Raw genomic sequence first — 14,059 nt, forward strand, 5'->3', positions numbered from 1 at the left:
TCATATCTCTAAATATAAATGTGATAATACCTTCTCAACAAGCTCCATGATCATCATGTTTAACATGAATTAACTTGAGAATTTACGCAGCCAAAAATTAGTGACCAAAGTAAAAAAATCAATCTAAGAAAACATAAAGCAAATTCTAATTGAAATTCTTTTAGAACTTGACTCCTACATAGTTTATTCAATAAATATTTGCTGTAGATTTGATGAATGAATTAAAGAATGAATGAATAAGGCAAGTCAAACAAAAATGTTTATTTGAGAATTCTTTGCTTATCTTAAAGAAACTTAGATGAAACAAGTCTATATATTATGCATGTCGTTTTTGTACGTTCTATATAACATTTGAAAACCAAATCACAATGAAACAGTGAGGTAGTTAGGAATTTAAAATATGCATAGTAAATTCTAAAAAGTCTTAAGAATGACTTTAAATCACAGATAAGACCTGTGTGTAAAAATAAATGGAAACCACCACAAAGTTTTATTTGGTTTACAATTTGTACGTTGTAATTTCTACTTTTGTTCCTATCAACCATTCCATGTCTCCTTTTTTTCTACATATTGATTGATAGAGATCATTAATAATTATCTGCATATTGCTCTTTCCAAGTTTGTCCCCATAGCTACAAATGAAACCAAGTAAAAAAGAATAGACAGAAATATAATACTCTGTATTAACATTAAATCTCTGAATCTGTTACTAAGGCTAATTGCCTGATTTTTATCAGAATTATTTTAATCATTTAAAACATTTCTCTTAAAAAATTATGTTATAACACATATACATTTACTTGACAAATATGGAGGAGGTTTAACATATTTTATAAGAAGAGTTTAGAATTTTTTAACATCAAGTTTTCCAAAAAGCCATTCTAATTTAAATTAAAACATACTTTTCTTAGAACTTTAAATATATATATGAATGAAAAAGAGGCTATATTTATATAAAGAAGGTTGCTACAGGCTGGGCACGATGGCTCACGCCTGTAATCCCAGCACTTTGGGAGGCCGAGGCTGGTGGATCACTAGGTCAGGAGTTCAAGACCAGTCTGGCCAAGATGGTGAAACCCCATCTCTACTAAAAATACAAAAATTAGCTGAGCATGGTAGCGCATGCTTATAATCTCAGCTACTCAGGAGGCTGAGGCAGGAGAATCGCTTGAACCCAGGCAGCAGGGGTTGTAGTGAGCCGAGATCATGCCACTGTACTCCAGCCTGGGCGATAGAGTGACACTCCATCTCAAAAAAAAAAAAAAAAAAAGAAAGTAACTACAAAATGTAAAATTACATCAATGGTAGATATTTTTATATATTAGAAATTTGACAAAAAAATCTCTCATGATTATCAATATCATTTATATCACAAATTTTGCAAATTATATACATTGCTGCTGACTTCTTACCACTTCACAAAATACTTCTGAAAAGCTTATCATTTAGTAAGTGAGTAGAATTTTTGAAAAGTACAAAAAATGATATTAAATTACATTGTATTCATGTGAAAAGTATCCAAAAATTATTTTGTGGAAACTAAACTTTTATATATAAACACATAAATGCATCGATATAAAACAAGTGATATATCTAATCTACCTTCAAATGACATCTTAAAAGGAAGTTTAAAAAAGCCCCAGAAGGATCCTAATAATACATGTTAAGTGTTCTTACTACAAAAATGATAACTATGTGAGATAATGCATATGTTAATTAGCTAGACTTAGACATTTCACAATGCATACTTACTTCAAAACATCGTGTTGCATACAATAAATACATACAATTTTATCTGTCAAATTAAAAAATTAAATAAATAAGTAAATGTATGCAACACAGGGAAGCTAGCTTAAACCTTAGACGGTTTACTATGGAGAATTAGTCATTGCATTCTCTGATTCTATTTTTCTTTCACCAACTGGAAGAATTAGAAAAATCACCTAAAATTAAAAACAAATACATGGCATCGAATACTGTGAAGAATCTTTACATACAATTGATACTCATAACACTTTAACAGTTTAGAAGCAACATTCTTTCATTTTCCATCACATTACACACACAATTTTGTTTCAAGTTTTAAATAGAAAACAAAATTTATTAACTCCATAGTACTTGGATCCATCATCTTGCTTATAATTTATAATGATATTACATTATATTAACATTAAATCTCTGAATAAAAAAGAGATGTTTTTGAGTGTTTGTGTTTTTCATTGTTTAAAATTTGCATCAAAACTGATTGATAAGGTAAGACACTATGATAATTATTATCCTGCATAAAAAATGCTATCTTTTACAGAAAGATGGCACCATATCTATCCTCAACTTTTAAAATATTTCCTTCATATACTATATTTTTATTATAATAAATATATATTATTGGAAAGTCTTTTGGTATGTCCAGTGATATAATAAGGTCATTTTATGAATATTTAGAAGTATAAAGTATAAATATTTTAATTAAAAAATTATCACTCTAGTTTCCATAAAATTTAAGATATTTTTCAATCTTTTTAAACATCTCGCACTTTCCACATTGCATAAAAACTCACCCCTGAACAGGTTTATTTTTCTCCTACATAGTTTTTTGTATATTTTGTGATGATAGCACCAAAAATTTTGCAGCCACTCATTTGTGGAAGCAAACTATAGTTTCATTTTTACTCTTAATCCAGAAGGTTACAAGAGTTAAAGATAGAAGTATCATTGAGGAAAAAAAAAAAAGCAATGCCCACATATTAAAAACACACCAGTAGTTTAGCTTTAAAACAAGTATAGGTCTTTATTGGTTTATTCTCTAATTTATATTTTCCTCTAATAAAAATATAAATCTATGTTATGCTGTTTGGTTAATTACCACTCCACCTTTTGTGTATTTGAGTTTCCTATCTCAAACTGATAACGTGGCTTTTCTTTAGGAATAATTACATAGAAAGGGAAATGGTACATTTTCAAGTTGTCAATTTAATCATGTCTCCTTTTCTCATCTTTTCAGCAAATGTATCAGCACCAGCTGAAGAAGAAAGGGAAGTAGACATGGAGCATGCAAATTTGCTTCTGCGTGAAAGGAAAAGGCAGCTGAAAAACAGTATTGGCAAATTAAATTGCAAATGATTCAGCCCCATCAAGCTAGTCAATAAGAAAAAAAAAGGACAAATTTTTATTCTGACATGGTGAGTAATGTCTTTTTTACGACAAAATAGAAAATAAACAGTACCCAAGTGATTGTTGACAGCTAAAGGTTACTAATGTCCAGAATTTCCCTCAGGACACAAGGCTCACTGTAGTACCAATTCCAGTCTAGGGTTTTTATGATGAGAGTGATGTTCTTGTTGTCAGACTTAGTCCCCACTCTCACCCGCCCACTCTTGCCATAGTCTAAAGTGAATAAGGAATAAAGAATATTAAATGGATTGGGGAGGAAACTAGGTTTCATTTGACTCTCTTTTGTTTGCTTGTTTGTTTGTTTTTTCAATAGTTATAGGGAGCAAAAAGCCTATTCTGACTAGAAAAAAAAGTTATAGCCAGAAAAAAATGTATATATATTATATATATAATTGAAATATAAAGAGAGACTTAAAAATTTTATGCTGCATTGCTTCCTAAGATCACAGTAAGGCTTAAACAGATTTCTACATGTTCATTTATCAGAGCTCTCTAATACTTTTAGACTGACACTGAGTAAAGGCCATGTATATCCCTGAAAATTTAAAAAGAAAAGAAAAAAAGAGAGAGAGAAGAAAAGTAAATTTTTGACTAGCAAAGACTGATGAAGGTTAAAATTTGATCCAGAGTTGAACATGTTTGAGATCAAAGCCTTCAATAATTCTTTCAGGATGGAAATACCTAGAGGCTATTTTATTTGACTGAATTTAACTTTGATGTACTATGCTACTAAAAAACATTTATTCTCCTTTTCTTATACTAAAATAATCAATACCATAAACCACTGATGCATACATTTCAGGAGGTCAAGAATTCCCTGTGGTTTTTAAATAAGTTTGAACAAATTTTTCTTAATAATGCCTAACTTAAAGGTGTATCCATCTTTCAAGTTAGGTACAATAAACAAGCGTAAGTATAATTTGAAGAGTAGTCTTAGATACATAGAATTTAATATACTTGGAGACTTTGTAACCAACGGCTATGATAGAAGAAAAGTAACTCGTGTATATTAATATTTTAAAAAGACAGTTGAGATATATATTCTGAATACTCTATTTCTATAGGTTTTCCTTAAATATATAAAACTTGATATACTCTTATATGTTAAATGGCATTTCCCCCCATGAAGAAGAAAGTCTTATTTTAAATTACTTTTCATCTTTTACAATTAAGGTAATTTTATACTAATATTTTAACAGCTAATTATACATAAACACTTCACATAGGCTAATTTTAATTCTCCCAATGAAAGTATATATATATATAATGTGCGTATATATATATATGTGTGCGTATATATATATGTATAATGTGAGTACACATATATAAACACATATATGTACCTATATACACACATATATACATATATACACACACATACATATATGTATATATACACACACATACATATATGTATATATACACACACCTATATAATTATTTAAACATAAGAAAACTGAAATTCAGTTTTCTAAGCAGACTAGCCAAAGCAAAAACAAAGGAAGAGAATTGGGTTTATCATGCAAAGGATTTATTTAATGCACACTATACTGCCCACCCTACTAATCCTCATCTAGATACTACTTTTATAAAGACTCACTTGTTGTGTATGATACAGAATACGTCTTAATCATAATATGTATTTGAGGCAGTGATGCTCAATGTGTGGACTTCACATACCCAAGACACTTGTAAGAAATCAACAATATTAAGATTATTTCCATAATAACAGAAAGACATTATTATTATTATTATTATTATTACTACTACTACTGTTTTGACATTTGCATCAATGGGGCAAAAGCTTATGGTGAATAAAACTGCTGGTGCCTTAGCACGAAGCAAGGCAGTAACACCAAACTGTACTAGTAGTCATTGTATTCTTCATGGTCATGCACTTGGAATTAAATAAATGCTTATTTCACATACACATGTCTTAGACAAAGTTGTAAAATGGTTAATTTTATTAAATCTCAACAGTATAGTACATCTTTTTTACACATTGTGTGAAAAAGTGGAAAGTTCACATACAACACCTCTGCTTCATACCAATACCAAAATATGATTGTTGCAATGAAAAAGTACTACATGATTGTTTCAGTTAAAAACTAAATTTTATGAATGCCATTTCTTATTAAAGGAAAAACTGACAGACAAACTGTGATAATCATTCTTGAATATCTGGCAAACTTTTTTTTTATTTTTGGAAAATGGTCAAGATGAGCTTACCTCTTCAAAGAAAACAACTACACTCTTTGTTGTTAATTGTAAAATTCAAGCTAGCAAAAGAAATTTATAATTTTGAAAACCTATGTCTTCCACCATGGTTACCCATTATGTATAGATTTTTTTATAAAGTTGCTGGCAGTATTAACAAATGTGATATTTAATACTGAATAATTGTTATGATCTGAATCGTGTCCTTCCAATATTTATAGTTTGAAGTCCTAACCCCCAGTACAATATGTGACTATTTGGACATGGAGTATTTACAAAGGTAATTACGGTTAATAAGGTCACTGGGGAAGCTCTTAGCCAACAGTCTTCATTGTTTTTGTAAGGAAAGACTAGGACACAACCATACACAGAAGAAAGACCACGTAAAGCCACGGGGAGAAGACTGACATTTCATTTAAAAACCAAGGAGAAGTAGGGCAGGGCCTGGTGGCTAACGCTTGTAATCCCAGCACCTTGGGAGGCCGAGGCGGGTGGATCACGAGGTCAGGAGATCGAGACCATCCTGGCTAACACGGTGAAACCCTGTCTCTACTAAAAATACAAAAAAATTAGCTGAGTGTGGTGGCGGGCACCTGTAGTCCCAGAAACTTAGGAGACTGAGGCAGGAGAATGACGTGAACCCAGGAGGCGGAGCTTGCAGTGAGCCGAGATCGTGCCACTGCACTCCAGCCTGGGCGACAGAGAGAGACTGTCTAAAAAAAAAAGAAAAAGAAAATGAAAAAGAAAACTAAAGAGAAGTATGTATACATTGTGGAATGACTAAATCTACCTAATTAATATACGCATTACTACAAAGAGTTATTTTGTGGTGAGTACATGGTAAATACAATTTTATCTGTCAATTTAAAAGTTAGAATAATTTTTAAAAACCCAAGGAGAGAGGGCCCTGAAGAAACTAATTGTGCTCAGATCTAAATCTCAAATGTCTGGCCCCTTGAACTATGAGAAAATTAAACACTGTTAAGTCGCCCCTGTGGTTCTTTGTTAGGGTAGCCCTAGCAAATTAATGCAATAATAAAATATATCAACATTTGGACGATTTGCAAATCTCAGTAAGTCAAGATTTTCCAATACATTCCAGTAAAATTGTAAGATAGATAAGTGAATATTAATGTAACAGAATATGAAATGTTTACTGACACTGCTTCAGTTTAGTTTCTTCAGTGCCTTGCGACTAAACCTTAGCTAGACAGCAACTAACCTTTAAGAAACTAACTTTTGGCCTGGTGTGGTGGATCACGCCTCCCAGCACTTTGGCCGAGGTGGGCAGATCACGAGGTCAAGAGATGGAGACCATCCTAGCCAACACGGTGAAATCTCGTCTCTACCAAAAATACAGGCCAGGCGTGGTGGCTGACACCTGTAATCCCAGCACTTTGGGAGGCCTAGGCAGGCAGATCACTTGAGGTCAGGAGTTCGAGACCAACGTGGCCAACACGGCAAAATCCCCATCTCTACTAAAAATACAAAAATCAGCTGGGTGTAGTGGTGTGTGCCTGTAATCCCAGCTACTCAGGAGACTCAGGCAGGAGAATTGCTTGAACTAGGGAGGCGGAGATTGCAGTCAGCTAAGATTGCACCACTGCACTCCAGCCTGGAGTGAGACTCTGTCTCAGAAAACGAACAAACAAAAACAACAACAACAACAAAAAGGAAAGTTAATCTATACTTTGTTTCACATAACAAGTAAACTTCTAAAACTTTATTCTGTAAATTTAAATGTGTTACTAATATGGTTTGGCTCTGTGTCCCCACCCAAATCTCATCTTAAATTGTGTTCCCATAATTCCCACATGTTGTGGGAGGGACCCAGTGGGAGATAATTTGAATCATGGGCGTGGTTTCCCCGTACTGTTCTGGTGGTTGTCAATAAGTCTCAAGAGATATGATGGTTTTATCAGGGGTTTCTGCTTATGCATTTTCCTCATTTTCTCTTGCCACTGCCATGTAAGAAGGGCCTTTTGCCTGTCACCATGATTCTGAGGCCTCCCAGCTATGTGGAACTGTAAGTCCAGTTAAATCTTTTTCTTCCCAGTCTTGAGTATGTCTTTATCAGCAGCATGAAAACGGATTAATACAGTTATAATATACCCTGAAAATTGTTATAGATTAAGAGTGAATAAAATTTTGTCACATATTTATTAGTCATAAGTATTGAATAAAACATATTCACCATCTGTTTAGATGACTAAATACCAGTTACAAAGTACGTAGTTAGCTTGACATCTCACATTTTATGGTCCTAACAAAGTTTAATTGAAATTTCAGCAGCACAATGGTTCTTTGATTGATTTGAATTCTAGCTTTACTACGGTAACACATACCATTAATTTAATAGAAATTTGCCTTTATGCCTGTATGTTTTTTAAGGACAAAATTCTTCCATATTCTCAACTCTTATTCTATACACCAGAAAATGCATTAGTTAGAATTTGTAGTACAAATAACAAATCAGATTATAAAAAAATCTCATTTGCCTGAAAAATAACTGTACATTTCCAGACGAAGACCAACTAAAATTGAAGAGACTGTAGCCTTATTATTAGATACTCCTCTATAGTTTGTTAACTTTTATGATGCTCCTGTGAGACCCATAAAATTGAAATAAGTTTTTAGGAAAGGAAGAAAAGATACAACCCTTGCTCTCAAGGTGCTTAAAAATTAGCAAAAACCAGATGATAGAAGAAACCACAAAAATGAATGAAATCATGCAAGGAGACACTGTCCTGGTGGGGCTCACAGTTTATAAAAGTTCTGATACATAATAAAGAAGATTAGAAAATGAATGAGGAAAAAATTTCCTAGGGCTGTCTTAGTATCCTAGAGCTTTTATTGTCTGTGATATTTAGTGAATGCTATTGCTTTTCCATCTACATACTGAAGATAAAAATAAAACTATTTTCTTTGAATGTCATGGCAAAGATAATTCCGTTCCTATTACCTTCTTTAGATAAAATCTCTATTGTTATACTTACCGACTTTATAAACAGGCCAACATAACTGCCCATGTAAAACTTAGTCATCTCGATAGATATTGATAGAGATGCTCCTCCATTCTCAAGCTACCATTCTCCATATGATTTAAACATAGGACTAGTAGTTGCATGAATTCATTCATAAATGAGCTGGTGTGAGTGATTCCACAAGTAGAAGATAAAGCTTTCAGATGTTAGGCTATTTTAAACATATGAGGAAGGGGGGAGAACAGGGATAACATTTGTGATAATAGATACTAAGTGGCTCAAGCAAGAGGTAACATTGAACCAGTTTATGAACCAAAGAAAAACTTCATGACCATGAAACTTTTTAAAAATTTTGTTTAACTTTTGGTCATGAAAACTATTTCATATTTCAACTATAAAAATTGGTTAATATAAAACTATTTCATGACCAAAAATTAAACAAAATTTAAAAACCTACAACTGGAGCTTTAACTATCAATAAGGAGAAATGTGCACTGGAAGAGAGAAAAGTTATAGGAAATACAATATTACTCCGGTTGAAAAGGAATGTATGAATTTGAGATAACTACAAGCAAGTAATTTTTTTTTTGAGATGGAGTCTTGCTCTGTTGCCCAGGCTGGAGTGCAGTGGCACTATCTCGGCTCACTGCAACCTCTGCATCTCAGGTTCAAGGGATTCTCCTGCCTCAGCCTCCAAAGTAGCTGGGATTTACAGGTGTGCACCACCACGCCTGGCTAATTTTTGTATTTTTAGTAGAGACGGGGTTTCACCATGTTGGCCAGGCTGGTCTTGAACTCCTGACCTCAGGTGTTCCACCCTCCTCGGCCCCCCAAAGTGCTGGGATTACAAGTGTGAGCCACTGTGCCTGGCCAAGAAAATAAAATATTTATATATCACATACATATGAGGATATGATTTTATTTATATTTTTTGTCAGCGAGAGGGATATAATTTTCAGTTGGGAATTTTGCCCCAAAATTGTCCCTTTCTCTGTTCTGATTTAGCTTTTCAGTATCTGAAGTGTTTATTTGTGTCTATTTTTTGGTTTCTTTCCCATTGGACTATAAAATTATTGAGAATGGAGATTAAGTCATATTCATCTTTCCATCTTTCTTCTAACTCAAAAAAGTTTGTATCCATGTTCTCATTTCTCAAATTGAAGAAGAAAAGAGGCAACTGCCAACAACTGCTTCCTAAAAGCCTTTCTTAGAAATAAATTTAAAATGGAAACCGACTTTTAAAAGAAAAAATTATCTTTATCCCATTCGTTTTATTTTAATGCCTTCAGTCTGGCAAGAGTATATTGGATATAAAACTCATGTTACTAAGCAAAGCTTATTTGGGCAAACGTGTCTCTATTTACTTAAATTTGATTTCTTATAAAAAATCTATTATATGTCTTCAGAAAACCTAAAAGATAGAACATAAGGATCTAGAATCTTATTATTGATGTGCTGTTGAAAAATCACTTAATCTTTAATCTCAAAGCAAAAGGAAAGAGTTGTACTAACTACCCTCAGCCCAATATTTTTTCTACTTATGCAATTATATCATAGCTCTTTCATTATCTGAATCAAAAATCAATCAATAGGCCGGGCGCTGTGGCTCATGCCTGTAATCCTAGCATTTTGGGAGGCCGAGGCAGTTGGATCACCTTTGGTCAGGTGTTCGAGACCAGTCTGTCCAACATGGCAAAACCCTGCCTCTACTAAAAATACAAAAATTATTGGGCATGATGGCAGGCACCTGTAATCCCAGCTACTCAGGAGGCTGAGGTAGGAGAATCGCTTGAACTTGGGAGGCAGAGGTTGCAGTGAGCCGAGATCGTGCCACTGCACTCCAGCTTGGGCAACGGAGCGAGACTCTGTCTCAAAAAAAAAAAAAAATCAGTAATGTTTCAGCCTGTATCTCACTTGTTTAGATGAAATAGTAATTGTGTAATTTGCATCAGAATGAAGTTAGAATGGCATTTTGATTCATATTAAAGTTATCAGTACACAAATTGATTTAATACATACCTTAATAATACTTAAGTTTACACTGTATTCAAAATACTGTGCTAGTCTTTTGAGGTGGAGAAAAATAACATGTAATTCTTGTCCTCAAAGAGTTTTAGATTTAGAAAGGTACACAAACTTATGAAAAATTAGCTATAAAACTGGTTAGTTATAAAATGGCCTATACAAATGTGCCTTGGGAGATCAGAGGACTAGTAAAGCACTACTGATTTAAAATTGCCTTCATTAGCATCACATTTTAAATAAACAAGGTGACAAGAAAAAATAAATAATAAGTATTGTTTATATATATAAATAAAAATAAACAAGGTGACAAATCAAGATAATTTTTCTCTTTTCTTTGCATGATAAATCCCCTTTGGACTTTCTTACAACACAGGATGCCAGCATGTTGGGAAATTTCACCCAAAAATTGCTTCTTTCTCTGTTCTGATTTTACTTTTCAATATTTGAAGTGTTTATTTGTGTTTATCTTCTTCATCCGTTTTTCTCCCATTGGGCTATAAAATTGTTGAGTTCAGGGATTAAGTCATACTCATGCATTTATATGTTTTCTGTTAATCTTGGATTTTCAAAGAATTTCCTGGAGAGGTTATTATTCTGTTTGCAACTTTACAGAGATACAATATCATGGTTAGATCATTTAACTTGAAACTTTTTGAAAAGTTGAGTGCTTCATTATTTCTTATTTGCAGCCAATTGGATTTCTTAGCTGTCCATCTGGTACCAGAATTTTTAAATTCTGGAACTTGCTTTTAGAGTTTTGGTTATCAACGCTGCTCTAAAATGCCAGACAGCAAATATTGGTCTCTAGTAAACAAAAGAATCTACAGAACAGTATTTCTAGTTTCTCTTGTTTACGTCATATGTTAGTTCTACTCTCTAAATTCTGGTGAGTTAAGCTAGTGAGTCTAAGTGGTCTGTGTACAAAATCATCGCAGCATTGAAATTATGCTCTTCTGTTTTGCATTTACTTATGGTCACAATAAACACAGATGTGATCTCGATCTCATCATCTGTCATTACTGACAAGATTTTAAAATACACTTTTGGTGTACAAAAATGAATTTTATGCAGGAAAGATAGGATGTGATCTTTGAGAAACTAATGTGCTTTGTTGACAGGGGAAAGAAAGAGAGTGAGAGAGAAAAGAGACAACTAGGCTAGTCCCAGAGAAATTTCTAATTTTGCCTTCAATATTCTTTAATATCACCGTACACCTTCATCCCACCTTTTTCATCCCCTCCCTTATGAAAAATACATAATGAGTAGAGTACAGTTGGTCTTTTGTATCTCTGAGTTCCACATCTGTGAATTCAACCAGCCACAAATTAAAAATATTTGGGAAAAAAAAAATCCACAAAGCTCCAAAAACTTGAATTTGCTGTGCATCAAGTACTATGCTGAATCTATGCAAATAAAGTGATGTGCAGGCATTGCATTATAAGTAATCTAGAGATGATTTAAAGTATATGGGAGGATATGCATAGCTTATTTGCCAATACTACACCATTTTATATATAGGGCTCAAGCATTGGTAGAGTTTGGTATATGTGGGGAGGGGTCCTAGAACGAATCCCCAGTGGACACCCAGGGATGACTGTATTTTTATCCAGTTAGAAAAACCAGGCCGGGTGCGGTGGCTCACGCTTGTAATCCCAGCACTTTGGGAGGCCGAGGCGGGCAGATCCCAAGGTCAGGAGATCAAGACCATGGTGAAACCCCGTCTCTACTAAAAATACAAAAAATTAGCCGGGCGTGGTGGCGGGCGCCTGTAGTCCCAGCTACTCGGAGAGGCTGAGGCAGGAGAATGGCGTGAACCCGGGAGGCGGAGCTTGCAGTGAGCCAAGATTGTGCCACTGCACTCCAGCCTGGGCGACAGAGAGAGACTCCGTCTCAAAAAAAAAAAAAAAGAAAAAAAGAAAAACCAAATTCCTGGGAATAATTCCAGACTATTTCTCTCCCTCATTCCCCACATTATTCAATTGGTGTTAATGATCTTTTTTCTCAGACAAGTTCTCTACTAAATGGAAGTTGACTTTAAGATCTCTTTCAAATCTAAAATTCAATGATTTTAAATATGTATCTATTTACTGAATATATATATAACCACACATACTGATGCACATGTGTATACATATTGATGGATATGTGTGTATATGTAAAAAATACATTGTAGGCCGGGCACGGTGGCTCACGCCTGTAATCCCAGCACTTTGGGAGGTCGAGGTGGGCAGATCACAAGGTCGGGGGATGGAGACCATCCTGGCTAACACGGTGAAACCCCATCTCTACTAAAAATACAAAAAATTAGCCAGGCATGGAGGCGGGCGCCTGTAATGCCTGTTACTTGGGAGGCTGAGGCAGGAGAATGGCATGAACCCGGGAAGTGGAGCTTGCAGTGAGCTGAGATCGCGCCATTGCACTTCAGCCTGGGTGACAGAGCAAGACTCTGTCTCAAAAAAAAAAAAAAAAAAAATAGATTGTAGATGTGTCTGTGTGTGTGTATTATAGCCATATATTCACGACATATATGGCCAAGATACAGTGACATTATAGATGTTCCAAATAAAAGACTATAGGAAATGGCTTTCATTTTCAAAAATAATAATTTTACAAAATTATAATGGTATTGCAGATCTGACATTCCTAAATTCTTATTATTATATGAAATATTTGACCTTCCTTTACATGAATTATTTAAATGAAACCATATTTTCTTGGTTTCATTTCTAAAAACACAGTGAAGAATAAGATGGATCTAACATTACAAAATGTATTTAAAAAATAACCACATTATGGTTTCTGAAAAACCTAAGCTTTTAGGATTTTACTGTCCAAGAACAGATGTGGAAAACAAAATTTAAGATAGCACCCCATAATAAATATCTGAGTAGTCCAGGCAAAAGTGATTGTGGATTTATTTGAGAATTTTTGGCCTAAAACACCATCTCAATCCTCTTCCTCACATAGACTGCCAGAATAGAGTTGGAGGTTTATCTTCATGATGCCAAGCCACTTTTCAGACAGTACTATAAACTTCAATATCACATATGCTAAACTGGTGGCTTGGCTGCATTTAATCTGTCCCAGAAACAAGTAATCTGCAATTCTATTTGGATTAAAAGAAAAAACTAACTTGTTTTAATAGAAAATTATTTGCTTAAAGTAATATCAAATCATTTAAATTTAAAGTCATTAATATCATTTTACTAATTTTGAAATTAATATTAGAGATATTAAATAAAAACTACTTGGGCAATTATCAGCCTCATTGAAAATTGAACATACAATATGCAATTTCCATATTTAGAATAAAATTCATTTTTAGTCAATTTAAGCACTAAGTTTATATTTTATTTTATTCATTCATTTCACTACATTAAGCAATAGGAATAAAAATAACAATGAGCCATATTCCTGCTTTTGAGGAAATTATCATTTTACAGAGCTGTTAATTTGGGGAAAATATTTTTATATGAAAATGACTCATTGAACTTTGTACTGAAGACCTTTCATTTTGAATTTTAAATCTCACTGTCAACCACATTTTAACTCCAAAATCATCCAGAATTATTAGGTCATGATTTGTCTGTCCCTTGAGTTTGCAGTTCTCTGCTTGACTACATCCGTGGACTCATCACAAGTGTTATATATAACACCTGCTA

Source organism: Hylobates moloch, unplaced genomic scaffold (assembly GCF_009828535.3).
Source record: "Hylobates moloch isolate HMO894 unplaced genomic scaffold, HMol_V3 SCAFFOLD_1, whole genome shotgun sequence".
NCBI classification, from domain to species: domain Eukaryota; kingdom Metazoa; phylum Chordata; class Mammalia; order Primates; family Hylobatidae; genus Hylobates; species Hylobates moloch.